Source organism: Miniopterus schreibersii (genome assembly GCF_964146895.1).
Source record: "Miniopterus schreibersii genome assembly, chromosome: 2".
Taxonomy (NCBI): domain Eukaryota; kingdom Metazoa; phylum Chordata; class Mammalia; order Chiroptera; family Miniopteridae; genus Miniopterus; species Miniopterus schreibersii.
In genome coordinates this window covers 77,849,700-77,876,268 of record NC_138102.1, presented here as the reverse complement: position 1 = coordinate 77,876,268, position 26,569 = coordinate 77,849,700, and the positions used below count along the sequence as shown (strand labels likewise).

Below are 26,569 nucleotides of genomic sequence, written 5' to 3'. Positions count from 1 at the left end.
AAGCTTTCTCTGAGATAGAATTTACCTATTATAACACACATCTGTTTTAAGTATACAATTCAATGATTTTTTAAATATTATTTTAAAAAATATATCTTTATTGATTTCAGAGAGAGAAAGATCAATGATGAGAGAATCATTGATCAGCTGCCTCCTGCATGACTCCCAATGGGGATGGAGCCTGCAACCCGGGCTTGTGCCATGACCAAGAATTGAACCGCGATCTCCTGGATCACAGGTCGATGCTTAACCGCTGAGCCACGCCAGCCCGGACATTGAATGGGTTTTCAATGCATTTCAAAGTAAGTTGTGGTCATCGCTACATCTTCCTTAAGTAAGTCTCACATATTGCTACCTAGGGTTCTATATGATTCTGTTGTTGCTTTTGACCTTCTGTATTAATTAGAAAGATTCACTCCCAAAATGGAAAGAAATTTTCATTCAAGTATTCTCCTAGTCTACCTACTTTTACATATATATCCCCTCAATAGCTGTCTAGTTGTCTCAGTGTACATATTTAAAATGCCGCCAAGCCGGGCGTGGCTCAGCGGTTAAGCATCGACCTAGGATCCAGGCGATAAGGGTTCAATTCCCAGTCAGGGCACATGCCCGGGTTTCGGGCTCGATCACCAGTCGGGGCCGTGCAGGAGGCAGCCGATCAATGACTCTCTCATCATTGATGTTTCTATCTCTCTCTCTCCCTCTCCCTTCCTCTCTCTGAAATCAATAAAGACACATTTAAAAAAATAAATAAAAATAAAAATAAACAAATAAATAAATAAATAAATAAAATGCCGCCCGGCCGGACGTGGCTCAGCAGTTAAGCGTCGACCTAGGATCCAGGCGATCGGGGTTCGGTTCCCAGTCAGGGCACATGCCCAGGTTGCGGACTGCAGCCGATCAATGATCAATGACTCTCTCATCATTGATGTGTCTAGCTCTCTCTCTCTCTCTCCTTTCCTCTCTCTGAAATCAATAAAGATATATATTTTTTAAAAAATGCCATCTTTCTGTCAGGGGTTTGAGATAACACAGTTGTCACCAAATATCCAGATGTTCAGATGTCCAATTCTGTTCCATGGGCCTGCTTGTCATTTGTTCTCACATGTGGGACATCTTTGCTAACATCAACAGCCCTGGCCCAGGATGGGTGTGTGTGTGGCAGGCAAGTGGCCACACCTTTTCAAGGCCTTTTGTCAGAGGGCTTTGTCTTTGCAATACTGCTCAGCAGAAATAAAAACTTTGTTCCCCAGCGACTGAGACAAAACTACTTGGGCAGGAAGAGAGCCACCAGGACACCCTGCACAGCGTGTGTGAGGCACCCAGCAGTTTGGGAGGTGAGGCCAAGGGTGTCCAACGCCTGCCAAGGGAAGTCTTGGAAATTCAATACCATCGGCCGGTATTTGACATGATCAGTCATGCTTGATTCGACCAAGAAGGGGCTCAGTATCTGCACAGTGACTCCCTGAGAGAAGTACTCTGTGCCCACTGCCTGTGAGAAGCTTCCCACAAAGGCCTTAGAAGCTTCATACGCTGATAAAAGTGCGCAGGGTCTGTTGTCAGAAATTGAAATGTTGATGATGACGCCTTTGTTCCTGGGCCACAGACATGATGTTGCAGTTTATAGCATCCGAGAGTCGTTTGTCGACGTTCTCATAGTCAAGCAGCTTCATAGTGACATTAGCATATAACATGCCCACTTGTTCACCAGGACTCCAATCTCCAGGTCCTTCAGTCCTGTCTTAATGGCCTCGTAGATCTCCAAGCCACTGGTGAAGTCGGCCTGGATGACTCGAGCGACCCTGCTGTGAAGCCGCTCTGGGAAGAGGTAGCGGGAGCCAGGCCTGAGCTGGAACCAGTCCCACCTCTGCCCCCACACCACCCTGTCCCCGCATTCAGCCCAATTCAATGATTTTTAGTTCTTACTCATTTTGTAACTTCAGTGATGAGTGTATGATAAGCACTTAATAAATGTTTTTAGAATAAATGTTATATTTTTAAGTGAATTAATAAATGAATGAATGCATGTGATCTTATTTACCGATTTTTTTTTTTTTTTTTTTTTTTTAGAGAGAGAGAGAAACATCAATTTGTTGCTCCACTTATCTATGCATTCAAAGGTTGCTTCTTGTATGTTCCCTGATAGAACCCACAACCTTGTTGTATCAGGACGCCACTCTAACGAACTGAGCTACCGGCCCAGGTGGGAATATATGTGGTCTTAGATCAGCTCTTTACATGTCTAGATATCAGTTTGTGTAAAAAATGAGGGCCCTGACTAGAGGATTTTAAATTTTCTTTCAACTTTGGAATTTAAATGTTCCAAATATTTGTCTAGAGGCAGGGAACAAACCTCAGTGAGCTACTCAGGTTTCACCATCACTTTAATAATGGTATGAAGACATGAAATGTTTCAGAAAATTTTTTAGCTCAACAAGAATTTGGTTTTGCCTTTGTTGGGTCAGGTTATAGCTATTATAACTAAGAGTGTTGTTTGAAATTAACTGTCTCACCATGAATCAAGCATAATAGAACAGAAACTTGGAATCTAGTATTATTTGGTTTATAACACATTACAAATATATATATACATATTTAACTAGCGCAAAAAATGAATGAAATGTTAAGTGAAATTATGTTGTTACAGCATTCCTATATTTCAACACCAGAGCTAATTGAAAATTAACTCTGAGTATATTGTGATAAGTTAAATATTATAATCCCTGGGGAAATCATTAAAGAAATAATATCAAGAGATATAGCTAAGAAGTCAATACAAAAATTAAAATGGAATGCTACAAATAACGAATTAATACAAGAGAAGATAAGAAAGGAGAACAGGATCCAGAGACACAGAAGCATGGGACAGACTGAGGGATGTCAGAGGGAAGGGGGGGGAAGGAGTGGGTGGGGAGAGATTAATCAAAGGACTTATAGGTTTATAAGCATAATCCATGGACACAGACACTGGTCTGGGGAAAGCCTGGAGGTGGGATGGATGCAGGGTGGAGGGGGTCAATGGGGGTAAAAGGGAGACATTTGTAATATTTTCAACAATAAAGATAAAGAAACTTAAAAAAAGAAAGAAAGGAGGACAGAGGGGGGAAAACAAATGAGACAAATAGAAAAATAGTAAATCAAGATCCAACCAGATCAACAATTACATTAAATTTAAATGTACTAAGCATGCCAATAAAAAGCAGACATTGTCGGACTCTCAGATTGAATAAAAAAGAAAACCCAATTATTTGCTGTCTGCAAGAGACACACTTTAAATACAGAAACATAAATTGGGTAAAAGTATAATATATATATTACACTGCAAATTGTATGCCTAAGAGAGCTGGAGTGACTATACTAATAAAAGATAAAATAGAATTCAAGAAAATTTAATACAAGGCAGAGAGAGACATTTCATAATGGTATATTATATATTGTTATGGTATGTATAATTACATGTAGAGCTTCAAAATACATGAAGCCAAAACTGATAGACCTAAAGAGAGAAATAGACAAATACATAAACATAGTTGAAGATTTTAATATACTTCTTTTAGTAATTAATAGAAAAGACAGCCCATAAAATCAGTGAGGATATAGAAGATCTAAGAACAGTTAAGGAAGAAATAATACAAATCCTTCAGAAACTATTTTAGAAAATACAGGAGGAAAGAATAATTTCCAACTCATTGTATGAAGCCAATATTAACCCAACACCAAACCAGGTATATAAGTTACAAGAAAGGAAACTACAGACCAATATTCCTCACGAGAATCAATGTAAAAATCCCAAACAAAATTTGGACAAATCGGATTCAGCAAGATATAACATGGATCAGACTGACAAATGTCAGAGGGATGGAGGAGGGAGGGTGGGTGGAGGGGGAGAGAGTAACCAAAGAATTTATATGCATATATACACAACCCAAGGACAGGGACAATGGTGGGAGAGGGACTGGGGAGGGGGGTAGGGCGAGGTGGAACAGGTCATTGGGGAGAAAAAGGGACATCTGTAATATTTTGAACAAAAAAAAGAGAAAAGAATAAGACATCATGAGCAAGCGAAGGTTTATTCCAGGAATGCAAAGCTGGCTAACATTTGAACATTGATCAATGTAACTCACCATATCAAGAGTGAATTTTGATAAAATCTGTCAGTAAACTTGGAGTAGAAGGTAACTTCCTCAATTTAATAAAAAACATCTACAAAACAAAACAAAATCTTAAGGCTAAGATCATCCTTTATGTTGAAAGACTGAGTGTTTTCTTCCTAGAATTGGCAATACGGCAGGCTTGTTGTTTATTCTCACACAAGTCTATTCAATATTCTACTAGAAATCCTGGCAGGACAATAAAGGGAAAAAAAGAAAAGAAAAGAAAAGAAAGAGTAATAGAAGGCATACAAATAAAAAATGGAGAAGTAAAGCTGGTTTTATTCACCCATGAAATTATTATTATTTTTAAATATATCTTCATTGATTTCAGAGAGAGGAAGGAAGAGGGAGAGAGAGAGATAGAAACATCAATGATGAAAGAGTCATTGATAGGCTGCAGCCCGAAACCCGGGCATGTGCCCTGACTGGGAATTGAACCCCGATCTCCTGGATCCTAAGTCAATGCTCAACCACTGAGCCATGCCTGGCTGGGCTGAAATTATTGTATTACTAGAAAATCCTGAGCCCTGGCCAGTTGCTCAGTGGTTAGAGCACTGGCCTGCGGGTTGAAGGGTACCAGGTTCGATTCCGGCCAAGGGGATGTACTTTGGTTGCAGGCTTGATCCCGGGTCATGGTGCACTTGGGATGTGTGCACTCTCTCACATCCATGTTTCTCTCTCTCTTCCTTCCACTCTCTCTGAAAAACACTGGAAAAAATATCCTTGGGTGAGGATTAAAAAAAAAGAAAATTCTGAAAGCCAGAAAAAAGCTACTAAAACTCGTAAGTGATCAAGATATAAGGTTAAGTATACAAAAGTCAATTGTATTTCCACACAATGAAATGAATAATTAGAAAATCAAATTAAACTTCTGTTTATCACATACAAATGTAATACTTATGGAAATTAAATATGTACAAAGCCTATACACTGCAAAATACAAAATACTACTGAGAGAATCTAGAGGTCTAAATAAATGTTGAACTATGCCATGCTGATGGGTTAGAGGACTATACTATTAAAATGTCAGTTCTCCCCAAGTTTATCTATAGATTCATTGCAATTCCAATAAAAATTCCAACAGGCTTTTTTGTAAAAATTGAAAAGCTGATTATAAAAAGACCAAGAATAGCCAAAAGTAATTTTGCAAAAGAAAAAGTTGGGCTTTTTCACAGGAGGCCCTATACGTTGCCACTGAGACTGTGCCATGTGAGACTGCACCATGTCTCTAGTGATCTCAGAGAAGTTTGAAAACGTTTTTTCGAATATTCAACACCAGTATCCTTAGAAAATAGCCTTTCCCATCACAGCAATTAAGAATGTGGGGTGAGTCCGGCCGGGCGTGGCTCAGCGGTTGAGTGTCGACCTAGGATCCAGGAGATCAGGGTTCGATTCCCGGTCAGGGCACATGCCCGGGTTGCGGGCTCGATCAATGACTCTCTCATCATTGATATTTCTATCTCTCTCTCCCTCTCCTTTCCTCTCTCTGAAATCAATAAAGATATATTTTAAAAAAAAAAAAGACTGTGGGGTGAAGATACACTCATGTGATGTTGAGGAAAACAGACATCAACCTCACCAAGAAGGCAGGAGAGCTCACTGAGGATGAGGTGGAATGTGTGCTCACCATTATGCAAAATTCATACAAGTACAAGATCCCTGACTGGTTCTTTTTCAAAAAAACCCTCACCTGAGGATACCCATTGCTTTTCAGAGAGAGTGGAAGAGAGAGAGAGAGAGAGAAAGAGAGGGAGGGAGAGAGAGAGAGAGAGAGAGAGAGAAACATCGATTAGCTGCTTCCTGCATGTGCCCCAACCAGTGCCAGGGGTTGAGCCTGCAATTAAGGTACGTGCCCTTGGCCGTAATTGAACCTGGAACCCTTCAGTCTGCCAGCCAACTACTCTACCTGATTTAAAGTCTTACTATAATGTTATAGTAATCAAGGAAATGTTGTTTCTCATAACAATAGACATATTGACCAACAAAATAGAATAGGGTAGAGAAACAGATATGCATTCATGATCAATTGATTTTTGACAATGGTACAAAGCTAATTCAATGGGAAAATATAGTCTTTTCAAAACATAGTGCTGAAACAATAAGAAATCTACATAAAAAAAATAAACCTCACCTCATACCATATACAAAAATAAGCCAAAATGGGTCATAAACATAATTACAAAAGCTAAGACAATAAAACTTCTGGAAAATAAAATAGGAGAAAACCTTTGTGACATTGGGGTCCATTAAAAAATGTTTTTGATAGAATATAAAAACACACAACCCCTAAAAATAATTATAAATTAGACTTCATTAAAATAAAATAAAAATGAGCTCTTCTAATGACATTGCTAATAATATAAGCCACAGAGTGGAAGAATATATTTGTAACACATATCTGGCAAAGGACTTGTATTCAGGATATATAAAGAACTTTTATAATTCAATATTAAAAGAAAAAACACAACTCAATTAAAAATGTACAAAAGATTTGAATAGACACTTCACAAAAGAAGTATAGGGAATGACCAATAATCACCTAAAAATTCATCAGGAAAACACAAAGTAGTCAGGAAAACACAAAGTAGTCATCAGGAAAATGCAAATTAAAATTATCCACTAGAAAGACCAAAATTTAAAAGAATAATATTATAGTTAAAAGTGTGTGTCAATCAATGTGAGTAGATCAGGGAATGCGCAGATATTTGGTTGAACATTATTTCTGAGTGTGTCTATACAGGTGTTTTCAGATGAGATTAGTATTTGAATTGATGGACTCTGTAAATTGCCTTCCTCAATGTGGGTGGACATCATCCAATCTGTTCAGGGCCTGACTAGAACAAAAGATGCCGGAAGGAGCAATTCCCCCTTCTTTTCTGCCTCAGTGTTTGAGCTGGGACACCTCATGTTCTTGGGTCCTTGTAGTGGGATTTACATTATTGACTCACTTGGTTCTCAGGCCTTAGGACATGCACTCCCATTTTCAAATGGCAGATCATAGGACTTCTCAGCCTCCATAACCATGAGCCAATTCTGCATTATAAATTTCTTTTATAACATACTGGTTCTGTTTCTCTGAAGAATCCTAACACTAATACAGCTGGTAACAACACCAATTTTGGATAAAGATACTAAGCAAGTGGTAATTTCTCATAAAATGAAATATTCTATGACCCATCAAACTACTCATAAGTATTTACACAAGATGAGTGAAAAAATATATATTCCCAAAAGTCAGTTTTGGGAAGAGCAGCTTTATTCTTAATAGTCAAAACCTGCAAATAACTCAGATGTCTGTGAGCAGAGGAATGGATAAATAAATTTTGTGATATATTTTTATCATGAAATACTACTCAATAATAAAAAGAACTCTCTCCTAATACATGTGGATAAATCTCAAAAATATTATGTTGAGTAAAAGAAGCCAGATAAATATATATATATACTATATGATTCAATTTTTATGAAATTCTAGGTAAGCAATCTATAGTGACAGAAAGTAGATCAGTGGTTGCCTGGGGATGGAAAGGGCATTTGTGCTGGTTGGGTGCGGACAGCTGGGATCTATCTAGTATTGCATCACTAACTAGCTGTGTGAGCTTGAGCAGCTTACTCCACCTTCCTGCTCCTTTGTTTCTTCAAATATGATAGATAACTAAATAAACCCAGGTCATATGCACTAACTGATTTTTAAAGCCCCTGCCAGCACTATATTCTTGGTCTCTTCTGCATCCAGGCCCATGCAAAAGTAAAGGAAATGAGTGTGTTTACACTGAATTCATAAAAATTAGTATAATTGCCATGAAGGGAATAATTATCTAGCATACACTTTTTTTTTGCCATAGAAAATTATGAATTAATAGTAAAATAGGCCAGAAAACTGAAGAAAGTTTTTACTGCAGTAGCAAGAGGCCTATAATTGTGATAGGAAATGCTGAGTAAAGGATGTGGTAAATAGCAGAAGGAAGTGAAAGTGAAGAAAGAAAAAGAAATGTAACATCCAACAAAATGAGGGCTCTTATCACAATCCAAATTACTTTTCTGATACAAATTAGGTAACTGTAAAAGTTAGATCCATTTATATTCCTAGCGAGGTATTATTCATAAGCTATTATGTAGTATTTATAACAGTCAAGCAAATATACTCCCAAAATGCATTTAATAAGGACATTTCACTAAGCTCTTCTCTGAAGGAACACACTGTTTCACAACAATCCCATCAGGGAGGTACTGTGCTAAGATGAGTCAACTTATCTATTTTACAGATGAGGAAACTGAGATGCACTCATTTCATTACCTTTCTATTTTTTTTTCCTTAATTCTCACTTGAAGATATTTTTTTCCATTGCTTTTCAAAGAGAGTGGAAGGGAAAGAGAGAGAGAGAGAGAGAGAGAGAGATCGATGTGAGAGAGACACATCAATGTTAGAGAGATACATCGATTGGTTGCCTCCTGCACAAGCCCTGACTACGGCTGGCGATCAAGCCTGCAACCGAGGTAAGTGCCGTTGGCCAGAACTGAACCTGGGACCCTTCAGTCCTCGGGCTGATGGTCAAGCAAAACCAGCTAGGGCATCATTACCTTTCTAAAAAATAAGACCTTCTGAATTTGGAATCACAGCTGGCCTCACACCTTGGATAAGGGATCGTGGGCTAATAACTAACTTGACCTTTATGGTGAGGATTAAATGTGATAATGTATGTAAGTCCCTTGGTACATATTCAGTTTTCTATGATGGGTAGTTATTACTTGAAGGAACAATTAATTTTAGTTCTTAAAATTAGTGAAGTGTCTTGGAAGATGCAAGATTAGGAAGATCCTGGTGGCAAGACTATTCAAGGCTAAGGAAACCACTTCAACCAAGTTAATTGTGTGACAGTGAAGGGCATATTCTGGGAATGTGAAATAAGCAGTGACATTAAGTTTGGGGATTATAGAAGAGATGAGTCCAGAAAGTGTGGCTGGGGCTACAAATTGTGGACAGCTTGGATTGTTTACATGCAAGAGCAGGGAGATGCTGGAGCTGAAAGTTTCTGAGATTTCAAGCATAAACCATATCTAGCCCAGTTTTGACTTGTGGTCAGTGCTTCAATAAAAAGGAGTAAGGTATCAAAGGATGAGTTCAATTCAGGCTGTGTTGAGTCTGAGATGTTTAAGGAACATCCAGTTGAAAATATGGGCCTGGGTCTTAGGAGATGAGTCAACTGGAGGCAGATGGAGATTCAGCCCCATAAAAACCACAGTTGAAACTGCCCACGTGGATGAGATCATTGAGGAAGAACATATAGCGTGAGATAAATGTTATCAATATTAGTAACCATTACAACAATTTTCCTATGTGCTTGGGAGATCTGGGCAGATAGGGGAAAGAGCATCAAACAAAATGAAAACATCTGAGTGTAGGTTTTGCCTGGGCTGCTGTATGTATCCTCTCATTAATTCTCTCAAGATCATTGTGAGGTAGAAAAAAAAGGAGGGAGGAGGGGCAAATCCTACTTAAGTTCCATATTTTCAAGGTTTAGGCAAAAGAAGAACTAGAAAAGGGAAAAAGGCCCTTAAAAAAAAAAAAAGTTACATTAAATCTTCAACTTACCATTATCTGACAAAGATCCTGTCTCCAATATTCTTGGACCCTAAAACAGCAGAAGATGTATAACTATCTAAGGGGACATTTGGGAAGTGCCAATGCACCGGACAAGAAGCATTGTAGATTGGGCTGGATTGAGTTCATCCAGGAAGTCTCTGAGAGACCTGTGCTGGGTCTTGAAAGACAGCAAAGCTTAGAGGAGTGGAGAAGAGAGTAGGAGAACAACACAAGTCAGGCAGCCCATGGCCTTAAATGTCAAGCATTTTCTCATATTTACAGCCGAGGTATACAGAAAGTCTCCTACAAACCCATAGTACTTACAGCCTGTCTCCATTTTACCTCTAAGTTTTCTGCTACCTCCAAATGCTACTGGAGCATACTTAACTGTTCATCAGATTTGGTAAAACAGTTGCATTTGATCTTCCTTTTTTTATTTTTAAAATATATTTTTTATTGATTTCAGAGAGAGGAAGGGAGAGGGAGATAGAAACATCAATGATGAGTCATTGATTGGCTTCCCCCTGCACGCCCCCTACTGGGGAATCGAGCCCACAACTTGGTCATGTGCCCTGACCTGGAATCAAACTGATCTGGATCATAGGTCAATGCTCAACCACCGAATCACATGGGCTGGGTTGATCTTCCTTTTAAACATCACATGCTTTACCTTTTCTTTCAGTTTCCTATTTATCTTAGTTCCAATATTTATTTACATATCTGTGATTTTTCAATGTTAATTCTCTTAAATATCAAATAGTGTGACTTTTCTGCACTATTGACATTATGCCTAGAGATTTTAAAAGAACAATGAATTCCCAATTACTTCTATAATAACAGTCCTTCCCCCAATTCAGGAGGAACCCTTAAGCAAGGTCATGTTGCAGAATATAGTGGACATTTGCTACTCCTTGATTTCCCAGAACCCATTCACCTTCCAGTTCTTAAAAGCACTCTGAATTCCTTGTTGGAAATTACTGGCTCCTTATTGTGACAGTCCCAGTGGTAGAAGTCAAGGAACACTGCCTTCTTCTTGCCAAGAGTAGTCATTGACAGAAGTTAGCCAATCATATTTTATTCTAGGACGTGTATCTTGATCAGAGTAACTAGGGGACTGTTAAAAAAAAATTGGGAGAGGATTCATTTTAACAGTGATGTTCTGTGGAGATCATGAATTTCATCCTAATCACTTGGATAACCCAAAGCTGGCCTGGTTCTTCCCTTTGTGAGTCTTGTTCTGCAAGTCTTTTTAAAAATTTTTCTGAGCTTTTTTACATCTTTCTAATAAATCCTCTCTTAACTTAGAGTCAGATTATATTGTTTAAAAAATTTTTAAAATAAAAGCAAACAAACAAATAAGAAATTTTCTCTGACCTTACTAGAAAATTCTATGTTTTCAATTATTTGCCAAAGTTACCTTCACTTATGTGAGAAATCGGGAGTGAAAAGGATGGGTAGGAAAGTCTAATTAAGCGATATTGTGACAAATGATACTTTGTCTATTTCTTTCAGTAAATTGAATCACTGTCCACATAGTTGCTCATAGACTCCAGAGAATCATGCTTGATAGGCAGCTGTGCTGTGCTGGCTGCACTCTTCACCCTCCATCACCTGCTGTCTCTTCTCCCAGATGGTTTGAACAGAACAAGTGAAGAGGCTCCTGTGTTTCTGGCTTTCTGGTTGAGTTTGAGATCTTGAGGGTGAGACCTGGGTATGAGCTTTCTTAGCTTCCACATTAAGAGGTTGTCTCAGGCTGTTTATGTTTAGCAGTGTGCTGGAGAGAGCGAGACAGAGAAAGAGTTCTGGTTTGTAATATTTGCTCATTTCTTGGCATAACATTACTAGCCTGACCTGTGTGGCTACCAGGTGACATCACAGAGTACAGATTTGGGAAAAGATGCTAACAATCAGCTCCCACATGTCCTTTTGTATCACTGGCTGTGTTTTTCAACAATGCAACACAGCTCTTCTCACAGTGGGCCTGCTCTCCACAATTCTCTCTCCTTCAGATTTCCAGTAACCTGTCCCTCCCCTTGTCCTTTTGGGCATAGTGGTAATAACAGCTCTATTGCTTCTAGCTCTGGGTACTTGCGTTATCCCTTTGTGGCCTCTCTACTTCCTGCAGACATCTTTGTAAATTGTCCTTTTGTAAGAAAACAAACTATACACACACACACACCCCTTCTCAAATTATCCTAATTTGAAAGTGCCATCTTTTTCATATGGGCATGGTGGTAATCAGCATCCAAGGTGGCCCCTAATGAGCTCTGCTCCTGGTTTTCATGTCCTTGTGTAGTCCCCTCCCAGTAGACTCTGACAGAAGTGATGGTGTGTCACTTCTGAGGTTAGATCATACAAAATACTATCACTTCCTTTTTATTCACTTGCACTACTCCCCTCCCCCATCATTAATTTTAGTTGAAGACAGCCTCTATATCAAGCATCACCCATGTGATAAGGAACTGAGGCCTGAAAACAACCAGGTGAGACTGAAACTAGGTCCTCCAGCCCCAGTCAAAACTTAGAGGACTGAAATATCTGCCAAGAGCTGATTACAACCTCCTGAGAGACTGAGCCAGGACCACCTTGGTAAGCTGCTCCCAGATTCTTGACTTTAAAGATATTGTGTGTGACAGTAAATGTTTGTTGTTTTGGGCAATTTGTTACACAGCAATAGACGAGTAATACAGGCACCTTGACCGACGCATTCCTTCTCTCTTACCCTTCATATCAAGCCAATCAAGTCCTAAGTATCTGTTCACTTCATTCTTTCTCCACTGCCATCATCCTGGCCCAAGTTTGAACTACTACAATAGATTCCTAATTGATCTTTATTCATTGGAAATTTGTTGATGACATTATTCTTATTAAAGCCCTTCCCTGGCAACCTATGGCTCTTAGAATCAAGATAAAAAAACCTTTATAAGGCTCACATGACCTTGGATGATCATAACCCTTCCTATCTCCATGGTCTGCCTGAGGCCTCCCTTACTTAACACACATCCACCCTGCATGCTTGGACTTCATTGGTCACTTTCTATTCTTTCTACCTACCAAGGTTCTTCCCTGAATCAAGCATTTCAGGCAGGCAGCTTAACGCACTCTTTTCCTGCAAGCTCCTCTTACCTTCCAGTCAGCATAATCATCTCTTGTCTCAGCTTCTATGACACCTTCTCAGAAAAGTCTTCCAGTCCTCCACCAAGACTGAGCTAAGTCCACTATTATTTACCTTTACAGCAACTTTATTCAATATTTAACCAATATGAATTTCACATCTAACACAGGTATTGTCTAAAAGTTAGGAATATATCAGAGAATATCTTCTACCATTTGTTTCTGAATTCAAATAAATTATTAATATCTATCTTTAATACGAGATTGTAAATGTCATATGGGCAGAGACTATCATCTGTCATTTTACTGATGCCTGGCTCACAGTTGTACCCAATTAACATTTGTTGAAGAAATGAAGTAAATGAGCTTTGCAGTCAGACAGACCTAAATTTGAATACTTGATCTACTACTTGCAAATGGTGTGACTTGGGTACAGCTTCACCATCTTGCAAATGTGAATAACTAAGTACCTACCTCAGTGGTGACATGATGATGAAGTCAGTTGGTGCATGCAATGTGCTCTCAATAGTGTGTGATGCTTAGTAAGTACTTATGCAAATGAGACATTTGATTATTAAAAATGAACTTTATGTCACATTCATGTCACAGAGCTATTATTTTCAGACTGTCCATTTGTAGCAGGCTACATTTTCCTAGTAATTCCTTCCCCTCTTCTTCCCCAGAATTATCACTGAGGTGTTGCTGCTCAGCTTGGCTAAATGTACTTGCTCTTATTCCTTCAGGGTTTCTCTGAAAAGGCAGCATTTTTTGTTTGCTATACATTTCCCCACTTACCAGGAAGATTTTTAATATGCATGTACATTTGGGGAAAAAGGAAAATGATACATACCCTATGGGAGGATTCTGTCAAAAAATCAGCAGTAATAAATAGGAGTAGCTGTATCTCAAAGAACATAGTAGATATAAATCAAAGTGAAAGAAAAATAGGAAGTCATGTGGTTCCCACTTTTGATTATTCTGATTAGAATTATGTATAGCAAATCTGGTGTGCATTTCTGCTGAAGATACTAAATGCATAGAAGGAATAACTTAAAACATACCCATCAAACTGCCAGTGGCTAGGATAACATGCTCACTTCTAAAACTTCAAGGGGAGACTGGGTAAAAGCAACCCCAGCAACTTATTTCACCATTTAGAATTCCTTCTTGGTTAGGTGAGGGGTCAAGCTGTACCTACCCAATCACTCTTGTCTTCAAAGCTAAGCCTTGGCGTCACCCTGAAGAATATCCCTACTTCAGCTGCAAAATGCTAGAGCCACATCCTTGAATGGAATGTGCTTGCTTTTTTCGCAGCATCTGCCACCCTTATGACTTGGTGCACAACCCTGACAGCAGGACCTCTCACTCCTCAAAAGTCTGCCTCCCTGGCCCTGCAAGGCTGAAGGGCTTGGAAACTTCTCTGGGAGAGCCCATTCATTTTCAATGTTTTCTCAGGACCAGGGAAGCTATACTACAAGTCTTACCAGTGACCAAAGAAATATGTAGAGGCCTCAGAAGTCTACCTTTATATGATAAGAAGCTGAGGAACATCTCCATATTTCCCAAAACCCAGCTGATCTGGAAACTTAGACATGTTTCCTCAACTATCAAGGACAACCTCTTTCCTCTCCTGAAACCTAAAGTGTATCCCTACCAAGGCCACAAAAGCTTGCCCTTAGAAATTCTTCAACACTTCAGGAATAGACCAAGTTCTAGAAACATAACCAGTTTCCCTACACCCCTCTTTACCCAGAATTACAGGAGGTTCCCTCTATAATTTTTATCACTAAAATATGTTCACTGAGAAAGACCACTAAATCCTGAGTGAGTCCGTCTCCAGGGCCCCCCCAGGATTGATTCAGCTAGATATCTGGAGCTGGCAATTCTCTTCCTGGAAGTCCTCTTTAAGCTAGAGAAATAAGTGTAAGATCTAGCTCTGAAAGTCATGAAGCTGCTGAGAAGCTGGGCTACCAACAATGGATAGCCACTGACCTTCTGGAAAGCACTAAGTGTTCTGGAAGGTAAAGGAGCAGAGTTTGTGTTGTACCTGAGAGCATTTGGCCAAGACTGCCAGTTGTGCCTGTCTTGAGAAGATCACCAGTCAGGATGCTCCCCTCTTATCTATGGATGAGCCCAATTTCTTCATGCATAGATCAGCATCTCTATCAGAAAGTGTGGCATTGTTTTAGGGCTAAGTGTGGCTTAGTTTAATTACCAAAATTTCCCTTTAAGTAATTGTACAGCAGGGTCTAGATGTGAGTCCAAACCCTAGGCAGAATTATGGCTGAAATTAAGTTTTGCTGTTAATTTTAATAAACAAGAGGATGGAGGACAGGACAACATCAGTGTTCCCAGTCATACTCCTGATCAACACTTACTGTTTATTCATATCAAGGTTTAGCTGATATAGCAATCAGGGTTCCAACAGAAAACAAAAAAAACACTCAAATCAGGAAGATTTATAAGGGGGTAATTACAAAAGTGAGGACAGGGTTCAGGGAAGCATAAGGGATAGGAAGAATTAGATATGGCCGCAGCTGAGCAGTTACCACTTTTGGGCCCAAAGGGACAGGCGAGGGAAAGTTAAAAAGCCTGGAAAGACAGAGAAACATGCATAGCAGGTACTTTGAGAGGAGCAATGAGTGAGCTTTGGATCTCCTGCCTGACTGTCCTCTGACTAAACCCACCCTGCAGCCAAAGGTATGGAGCTGCACTGACAGCTTCTGGGAGCAGAAAGAAGAGGGTGGTAAGGGGATCTGGAGGAGCCAGTATAAGTTATCTGGCACCCTTGGATTTCAAAGCACAATAGGATCTTCTTCTCCTTACCCCTCTAATCAGTCAATCCATATCACTTCTTCAGCAGGTTGTTCTTGCATATGGCCACCTACCAAGACTTCACCTTCAAAGGGCTCTTTCAGAGCTCCTGCTCCCTCTCTCTGACTTATGGATTTACCTCTCACCACTCTACATGATTCCTAAAAATGTGGTCCTAGCTCTAATCTAATCCAACTGCCTGCTGGATAACTTGACCCAGATGGTCATTGGTACTATAAAATCAACTGATCCCAAACCAAACCTGTACTCTCCCACTACCTCAGTTCTAAACTGGCTCCTTCTCCTAATTTATACTATTTCTGTTAATAGCACCATCATGCCCCCAATTACTCAATATTGCAAGCTCAGTCATTTTTATCTATGCCTTTCTTTCTTTCTTTTTTTGCCCTCCACTGGTTGCAGAGTCCTGTACCTTCTTCTTTCAGTGTGCACCCACTCTCATGACTGTCCTAGTTATAGGCCTTCACTTTTTACCTGGACTACTATAATAAATTCCTAACAGTCACCCTAGCTCCAAGCCATTTGTATTCAAATATTTAAGTCTGTTGCACCAAATTGCCTCACTGAAGCAGTCAAATTTTTTTGCCTCTGATTTTCTTGAAATGGGACATTTGAGGAGAGAGAACAATTTGTAAGATAACCCTTCCCAAGCAGTGCTTGTAGCAGTGCATGCAGCTTCTCCCCCCTCATTTTGCATATATTAGCTGGAGGCCCAGAGAAAGTGCTTCAAAAACCCAGTGCTCTATAAAAAGCCTTTGATGACTCTGCCTTACTTTTCTAGTTAATAGAGCATATGCTATTTCTACAAGGTGTTCCCAATTTATCTTTTTAGGCCTTTATCCTGCAACTACCCTATATACAGCCTATTCTCTACCTAAAGTCAACATTCTGGAAGACAATTTATGACTGTCCTCATTAGTGCCTTCGCACATAATTTGTCTTGCTTGAATTGGCCTTCTCTCCCTTGATTCCCCTGGTTCTACTTGTTAACATCTATCCACCTTTTAGGGCAGGTGCCACAGCACTCTTCCTTTAAATCCTCTTTTATAAAGTCATTTGCAAAGCCTTTCTGGACTTTCCCCAACCAAATATGATCTTCCTTTCCTTTAAATCTCTAAAAAAATTTCAGCACTGTTCTTTTACCCTGGACTGTCAAGTGTTTGTATTACCCTGCTCATGGTTACTTGTATATTTGTGTTAACCCCTTATTATAGTATAAGTTTCTTATAAGCATGGCTTATGCCATCTTCTTCAAATTTATAGCCCTAGCTGGTTTGGCTCAGTGGTTAGAGTGTCAGCCCATGGACTGAAGTGCTCTGGGTTCAATTCCAGTAAAGGGTATGTACCTCAGTTGTAGGCTCAGTCCCCAGCCCTAGCCAGGGTGTGTGCGGGAGGCAATGAATCAATGTGTCTCTCACATTGATGTTTCTCTCTCTCTTCCACTCTCTCTGAAAAGCAATGGGGAAAATATCCTCAGGTGAGGATTAAAACACATACACACAATATTAATGCAGTGTATTTCACGGAACTATTTTTGATTCCATAACTATTTAAAAAAAATTTTGATATTTTTTCTTTAGACAGAACTAACTATCCCCTTACTCTCTCAACATAATCATATTTCATGTGTATTCCCCTTGACAGGAAGGGTTGAAGTTTTGTTGTTATGGTTGGTCTTTTGTCTACTAAGATGATGGTATTTACCAGAGCATATCTCATTTCCCTGATTCCTTACCACTCCTTGTCAAATTGGTGAGAGATAAAGACCAACCAGCCTAGTCTACTTTGTAAGTGAATTCTCTTTTGAAGTTACATTGTGTGTCCAATATATGTTGAAGAAATGAATGAATAATTGAAAGAATGCACACATGTCATGACTATTACTAGGCCTACTTTGTCTCTTCGGGTATATTTCTGTTTAAATCCTACCCCTGCTACCATCTAGCAGGACCTTGGAAAAAGACCTTGGGAAAGTCAGTTTCTCTGAACCTTAGAGAGTATAGATGAGGTCTAAGTTTTCAAACTTTTCTTTTAAACTGAGGAACTCTTTTATCAAGCAAGAATATTATAGGATATGCACTATATAAAACTAACAAAATCAGAGCCAGAAGTTGTTTGGTTGAAAATTGGGGAAGGCCCTATCCAGTTTTGCTCAGTGGTTAGAGCATCGGCCTGTGTACTGAAGGGTCCCAGGTTCGATTCTGGCTAAGGGCACATACCTCGGTTGGAGGCTCCATCCTGGCCCTGGCCTTGTGTGGGAGGCAACTAATGGATGTGTCTCTCTCACATCAATGTTTCTCTCTCTCTCTCTCTGTCCCTTTCACTCTCTCTGAAAAGCAATGGAAAAAATACCCTCAGGTGAGGATTAAAAAAAAGAAAAAGAAAATTGGGGAAGAAACTTTGAGGAATGAGGTGTGAAACACAGAAGACAAGGTGTCCTTGAAAGTACATTCTACTTCTAATTCCTCCATTAACCACTTTATCAAAGAATACAGTCAGGATTAAAAGGTTTAAAATAGTACTGATCAGTAGGGGTTTCTAAAATTCTAATTGATTGAAGAAATTGAAAATAAGAGGCAGATACTGCTTCACACCCATTAAAGTAGCTATGATAAAGATTTAAAAAACAGAAAATAAATGTTGGCATAGGTATGGAGAAATTGGAATCCTTGCATATCACTGATGGGAATGTAAAATAGTGCAGCTGCTGTGGAAAACAGTATGGTGGTTCCTCAAAAAATTAAACATAGAATCACTACATAATTCAACAATTCCACTTCTAGGTATATACCCAAAAGAACTGAAAGTAGGGACCTGAGCAGATATTTTTGCACCTATGTTAATAGCACTAAAAGGTACTATGTAATCAAAAAATGAAAGTAATCCAAGTGTCCATCGACAGATGAAGAGATAAACAAAATGTGGTATACACATACAATGGAATATTATTCAGTCTTGAAAAGGAATGAAATTTTGACACATGCTACACATGGATGAACCTTGAAGACATTATGCTAAGTGAAATAAGCCAGGCACAAAAGGACACAAAAGGACAAATACTGTATGATTTTATATCTCACACTTATATAAGGTAACTAGAATAGTCAAGTCATAGAAACAGAAAGTAGAATAATGGTTACCAAGGGCAGGAAGAAGGAAGTAATAGGGACTTAGTGTTTAATGTGCACAGTGTTTGAGTCTGCACTGATAAAAAACGTTCTGTGCCTGGAGAGCGGTGATAGCTGTACAGCAATGAGAATGTACTTAATGCCATTGAATTGTACTCTTAAAAATGGTTAAAATAGTACATTTTATGTTATGTATATTTTATCACAGTGAAAAAAAGAGACAGAAATAGAATATATTGATCAATTTGGGAATTATTGAAGAATAGAGAAAATCTACATAGTGCATACAGTACTCAGAATTAGTTTCAAGATACCTAATGATAAAGGAGTTCTCCATTTTAGTATAGGAACTTTCTTAAGTGCTGGCTTCAAGCTGAAGTTCATACTCACCGGCAAAACACCTGCACAGCACTAATCAGTGGGCATCCCAATGGCTTTTAGATCCAGGTAAGTTGTTTCTTACCCACTACAGTGATCTCTGAAGTGTAAATATCCAGTTCTTATTTTCCACCAGAAGCTAGGAAAGAACTTCAGGAACAAAGTTAATGACAGTCCCCACATGCCATCACATAATCAAGCTTGCCTAGTAAAGGCTCTAAGAGTCCAGAGTTGGCTCAGATGGACCGGAGTTCCTGTTCCACAGAAGGGAACTCAGTCACAGGAACTCTGACTGGGGCAGCATTCAGCAATCATGGCCATAATGTAAGGGAGTAATTTTGAGGTCACAACTTGGAGCCAAAGCTGGCACCTCCCAGGGAAATCACAGATTGGGTCCATAGTTTAGCTTGTCCTTTACACCTAAGGTATTTCTGAAAAATATTAATGTTAGGCAATTAACAGACTTTTCTATTATCTGCTATATGTTAGTTTGGCTGTCCTAACACAGAACAATATTAAAGTATAAGTTTAAGCAGTTAAAGGCCAAGATGGCAGCATTCCAATGATCAGGACCCAGGCTTTTGCTGTCTTATTCCTCTCCTATCTTAGGATGTGGTCCTTATCATCGGGATCCACGATGTCTAATTATATCAGCAGCAAAATCGAAAAAAGGGGGTGGAATACATGCCTTTCCCTTTAAAGTTACAACCCCAAAGTGACATATGTCACTTCTTCCATCCCAAGACCACAAAACATTCAGATGCAAGGGAGGCTGGGTGATGGAATCAATCCCAAGTATCCGTATGTCCAGCTAAAATTCTGGGGTTTACTTAACTGTAGAAAAAGGTTGAAGCTCCCTGACCTGAGCACCCCATCTACTTGAGATATTGGTGATTGCTTGCACTCTCCCAAAGTGGGTGGATGTCCTGGATCTTGAGTATTGAGTCCAGTGTGCTCTCTTTGTCTTGGCCCGATCTTTTGGTGTGCTCATTCTTAGCATCACAGGTTGGTTATGCTCAGAGATTCTCAGTTACCATCTAACTCTGTAGATCTGTCTTCATTCCTGAGTCTGACAGGATATAACATGGCTCATTTCACTGCCACACAAACTTCCCTAGAGACCCACGGAATGAAGTACAATTTTCACACTATGTTATGTGTTTCACAATGAACATGTATATTTCCTATACAGCAATTCAATAAGGAAATTATTTTCCTCATTTTGCCATGAGGTAATAGAGGCTCAGAAATGCTAAGCAGCTTTCCCTGAGTAAGTCAGTGCCAAAAATGGGATAGCACACTTCTTCATAGGGAGATTTTCACAAATACAAACCACTGCAATGCACAGAAAAGTGCAAAGTGCAAGCACACGTGGAGAGTTCAAAGACTCCACAGTAAAAATAAACCACTTCTGGCTGAAGTGGTCATAGACTGGGGAGGAGGTGGACCAGGTAGGACAGGTCAGATTTCGATAGGACTTGATACAGCTAGGGAATTAAGATAGTTTTCCAGAGAAAAGAAGCAGTAGTACAACTGTCTAATGGACTGCTACCTGCACTTTCAAAAACATCAGTTTGTACTAATGAGAATTTATCCAAGTCATGCTAGAGAAAAGAAGTGAACTCAGGAATATTATCAGGCCAGTATGGTAGAAGGGGAAATGACTATTTTGAAGACACCCAATACTTTTCCATTTTTGTGTCTTAGATGATATATTTATCATTCACTCATGCCTTGATATCCTCTATCAAAACTCATTTGCTAAAATTGGGATGTTTCAAACTTGGGATGCTTCAACTTACTGAATAAAATGGCTAGACTTTTTATTTATAATTTTAAAAACTACAACTGTCATTCCTCAATAGTTTGTAAGTCATAATAAATCAAGTATTTTTTTTTAATCCTAAAAAAAGAAAAGAAAAATGGATGTATGTGGAGAGAGGGGAGAGGAAGAAGAGGAGAGAGGGAGAGAGAGAAAGAAACAGGGAGAGAGAAATTGTTTTAAGAAATACCAGCTAACATGATTATGGGGCTGGCAAGTCTGAATTTTTCTGGGCAGGTGGGCAGGCTTCAGATCCAGGGAAGAGATGATGTTACAGCTCAAGTCTGAAGGCAGCCTTGAGGCAGAATTCTTTCTTCCTTGGAGAACCTCAGACTGTCTGGAGACCTCCAACTGATTGGATGAGGTCTACCCACATTATGGGGGGTAATTGCCTTATTTAAAGTGTGCTGAGTTAAATGCTTATCTCATCTAAAAATACCCTCACAAAGAAACAAAGAGAGAGGACCCAAATAAATAAAATCAGAAATGAAAGAGGCGATATAACAACTGACCCAACAGAAATATAAAAGATTGTAAGAAAATATTATGAGCAACTATATGCCAACAAATTGGACAACATGGGGGAAATGGACAAATTCCTCAAAGCATATAACCTTCCAAAGCTGAATCAAGAAGAGGCAGAAAACCTGAATAGGGCAATAACAACTAATGAAATTGAAGCAGTAATCAAAAAACTCCCAGCAAACAAAAGTCCTGGACCAGATGGATTTACAGGCAAGTTTTACCAAACATTCAAAGAAGAATTAACACCTATTCTATTCAAACTATTCCAGAAAATTCAAGAGGAGGGAAAACTCACAAACTCTTTTTATGAGGCCAGCATCATCCTAATCCCAAAACCAGATAAAGATACTACAAAGAAAGAAAAGTACAAGCCAATATCCCTGATGAACATAGATGCTAAAATCCTCACTAAAATACTAGCAAACCATATCCAGCAATACATTAAAAAGATCATACATCATGACCAAGTGGGATTTATTCTGGGGATGCAAGGCTGGTACAACATCTGCAAATCAATAAATGTGATACATCACATAAGCAAAATGAAGGACAAAAATCATATGATCATATCAATAGATGCAGAAAAAGCATTCGACAAAATTCAGCACCCATTTCTGATAAAAACTCTCAGCAAAGTGGGAATAGAGGGATCATACCTCAACACAATAAAGGCCATATATGACAGACCTACAGCTAACATCATACTCAATGGGCAAAAACTAAAACCATTTCCATAAAAAACCGGAACAAGACAGGGATGTCCACTTTCACCACTCTTATTCAACATAGTACTGGAAGTCCTAGCCACAGCCATCAGACAGGAAGAAAACATAAAAGGTATCCAAATTAGAAGGAGGAAGTAAAACTGTCATTATTTGCAGATGACATGATATTTTACATAGAAAACCCTAAAGACTCCATCTAAGCACTACTAGATTTGATAAACAAATTTGGCAAGGTAGCTGGATACAAAATCAATGTCCGGAAATCAGTGGTATTCTTATACACCAACAATGAACTTTCAGAGAGAGAAACTAAAAAAAACAATACCATTTACTATTGCAACTAAAAAAAGACACCTAGGAATAAACTTAACTAAGGATGTAAAAGACCTATACTCGGAAAACTACATGACACTGATAAAAGAAATAGAGGAAGATTTAAACAAGTGAAAAAATATACCATGCTCATGGATTGGAAGAATTAATATCATTAAAATGTCCATACTACCCAAAGCGATTTATAAATTCAATGCAATTCCTATTAAAATGCCAACAGCATATTTCACAGACCTAGAACAAACATTTTGAAAATTTATATGGAACAGAAAAAGACCCCAAATAGCTGCAGCCATCTTGAGAAAAAAGAACAGAGTTGGAGGAATCACATTACCGGACTTCAAACTGTATTACAAAGCCACTGTAATCAAAACGGCCTGGTATTGGTACAACAACAGGCATATAGATCAAAGGAACAGAACAGAGACCCCAGAAATAGACCCACGCCATTATGGTCAGTTAATATTTGACAAAGGAGGCAAGAGTATCCAATGGAGTAAGGACAGTCTCTTCAATAAATGGTGCTGGGAAAATTGGACAGATACATGCAAAAGAATGAAACTAGACCACCAACATTCACCATACACAAAAATAAACTCAAAATGGATAAAAGACTTAAATGTAAGTCACAAAACCATAAAAATCCTGGAAGAAAACATAGGCAGTAAAATCACAGACATCCCACGTGGTGGGCTTTTCACTGATACATCTCCTAGGGCAGGAGAAACAAAAGAAAAAATAAACATATGGGACTACATCAAACTAAAAAGCTTCTGCACAGCAAAAGAAAACAGCCTCAAAATACAAAGGAACACCACAGTCTGGGAAAACATATTTGCCAAGGATGTATCTGATAAGGGGCTAATTTCCAAAGTGTACAAAGAACTCATAGTACTCAGCAAGAGGAAGACAAACAACCCAATTAAGAAATGGACAAAGGACTTGAATAGACACTTCTCCAAAGAGGACATAGGGATGGCCAAGAGACACATGAGAAAATGCTCAACATCGCTAATCAGAGAGATGCAAATTAAAACCACAATGAGTTATCACTTCACACCTGTCAGAATGGCTACCATCAACAAATCAACAAATGACATGTGCTGGCAAGGGTGTAGAGAAAGGGGAACCCTAGTACACTGCTGCTGGGAATGCAGACTGGTGCAACCACTATGGAAAACAGTATGGAGTTTCCTCAAAAAATTAGAAATGGAGCTGCCGTTTTACCCAGTGATTCCACTCCTAGGAATGTATCCTAAGAATCCTGAAACACTAATCAGAAAGAATATATGCACCCCGATGTTCATAGCAGCACAGTTTACAATAGCCAAGATCTGGAAACAGCTCAAGTGCCCATCAGTAGATGAGTGGATAAAAAAGCTGTGGGACATTTACACCATGGAATACTACACAGCTGTAAAGAAGAATCTCGTACCCTTTGGGACAGTATGGATGGACCTGGAGAGTATTATGTTAAGTGAAATAAGCCAGGCAGCGAAAGACAAACATCACATGATCTTGCTTATACGTGGAATCTAAAGAACTTAATAAACTGATGAACAGGATAGATTCAATGACATGGAAGCATAGATGAGACTGAAGAATGTCCAAGGGATGGAGGAGGGTGGGTGGGTGGAGGGGGAGAGAGAAACCAAAGAATTTATATGCATATATGCACAACCCAAGGACATGGACAATGGTGGGGAGAGGGATTGGGGAGGCATAGGGGGTGGGGTGGAACGGGTCATTGGGGAGAAAAAGGGACATCTGTAATATTTTAAACAAAAATAAAAATTAATAAAAAATTAATAAAAAATAAAAATAGCCTCACAGTCCTTTCTAGACTGGTGCTTACCAAATATGTGGGTACTGTGTGCTAGCAAAGTTAACACATAAAATTAAATTTCAGAGCTAGGTAGAGAATAGGCAGCCTTGGGTGGGTTTTGAATACTAGATGAATGGTTTGACTTAATTAAATAATAAAATGTGTATAATTGCATCTGAGTCATAGTAGGCACTCAGCTTGTAATTCCTTTTATCTGTAGGAGGATTTTGAAAGTTATTGAGTAATTGAGTAGCATGACGAAAACAATACTTACAAAATATATTTTTGGTAGTAATGTATAATGCATTAAAAAGAAATGATGGGGCCCGGCTGGGCATGGCTCAGTGGTTGAGCATCGACCTAGGATCCAAGAGATTGTGGTTCAATTCTAGGTCAGGGCACATGCCCGGGTTGCAGGCTTAATCCCCAGCCGAGGGCGTGCAGGAGGCAGCCGACCAATGACGACTCTCTCATCACTGATGTTTCTATCTCTCTCTCTCTCCCTTCCTCTCTCTGAACTTAATAAAAAAATAAGAAAGAAAGAAATGATGGGTGTGACCATGTTTCCTTTCAATAAAGTTCCCTTGTGACAAAAAAAATAAAAAAAGGAATGAGACAAGAAGAGATATAAGTTAGAAGTCTATTGCTGTGGATCAGGCATGAGGGAACAAACTGATCGCTTACTGTGTGTCTGGTATGAATATATGCTTCAAACACAGTATCTTCTTTAATATTAATAACCACCCTATAAAGTAGGTACCACTCACCATTGAAAAACTGAGCCCACCCCAGTGAACTTGCCCAAGATCTTATAACTAGTAAATGGTGAAGATGGGATTCAAACCCAAGTATGTCTGATTCAACCTATTGTGTCATTAACAATGGTGGTAGCAGTAGAAATAAAAAAGAGGGTGACAGGTTCCAATAAAATCATGGAATTAAAATAACAGCAATAATCAGATGTCCTAGTGTCAGACTGGGGACTTTTAGAAAAAATAGGGTAGTCCCTATTAAAAGTTGGTTTTGGAGGAATCAGAGATTTTTGGATTCATTCAGAAAATATTCATTTAATGACAATTGCGTGGCAGGCCTTGTTCTAAGCACTGGGGATCAATCTATCAGTGAACAAAATAGACTAACATCCCTGTCTCCAAAGAAATCAACAATAAATAAGTAAATTGCAGTTAAGTCAAGGATAAGTGTCACGGAGAAAACTAAAGTGGGAAAGGGGAATAAGGAGCACTCAGGGTGGCCAAAAAAGTCCTCACTGAGCAGTTACTCAAGACCTCAAGAAGAGGGGGGAGGAAATTATGCAGGAGCCTGGGGGTAAACATTAGAGCCAGAGGGAGCAACAGGAAGAGTGAAAGAGGGAGTGAAGAGGAAGATAGAGGTCAGAGGCTCACTGGATAGGACCTTGTAGATCATAAGAAATTTGGCTTTATTCTGAATGAAATGAGATGCCACCGGGTGGTTTTGTGCAGAGATGTGCCAGAATCTGATTTACATTTTAAAGCACCATGCTGGCACCTGGCCAGTATGGCTCAGTGGTTGAACATCGACCCATGTACCAAGAAGTCCCTGGTTCGATTCCTGGTCAGGGCACATGCCCGGGTTTCGGGCTCCATCCCCAGGAGGGGGTGTTCAGTAGGCAGCCAATCAATGTTGATGCATTGATGTTTCTACTCTCCCTTCCTTTCTAAAATCAATAAAAACATATTTTAAAAAAAGAAAAGCACCATGCTGGCTGCTGTGTTTAGAAGAGTGAAGTGGGATGAGGTGGGAGCACAGAGGCCAGCGAGGTTGGTGGCTACAACAATCCAGGGAAAAGTTGATGGTGGCTTCAACCAGGACGGAGGCAGAGAGAAGTGGTCAGAGTCTGGATGTATTTTGAAAACAGACCAGATTTGTTGATAGTTTATATGTGAGAGGTAAGGGGAAAGTGTATAAATTTTAGGGTAAAATTTTTATATTTAAGTCAAAATATCTAATAACTCTCAGAAACATTAAGACTGAAGCACAAGGGAAGGGACAATGCTGGAGATGAAGATTTGAGAAACATTCACAGTAGTGCCAGTAAGATGACTTTAAGAGGGTCTCTGACAAGTGGATGTGTGTGCACGATGTCAGTATATAGCTGGAAAACATA

The 26,569-nt window shown here is 39.2% G+C and overlaps 1 pseudogene across 1 annotated transcript; it reads right to left on the bottom strand.

Moving 5' to 3' along the window:
- Window positions 1-1,267: 1,267 nt before the first annotated feature.
- On the bottom strand, window positions 1,268-12,884 carry LOC308552445 (17-beta-hydroxysteroid dehydrogenase type 3-like; annotated as a pseudogene). The gene is made up of 2 exons: window positions 12,865-12,884; window positions 1,268-1,883 (listed from the first exon to the last, which is right to left on the bottom strand). The product of its transcript is annotated as a 17-beta-hydroxysteroid dehydrogenase type 3-like (transcript).
- Window positions 12,885-26,569: the final 13,685 nt, after the last annotated feature.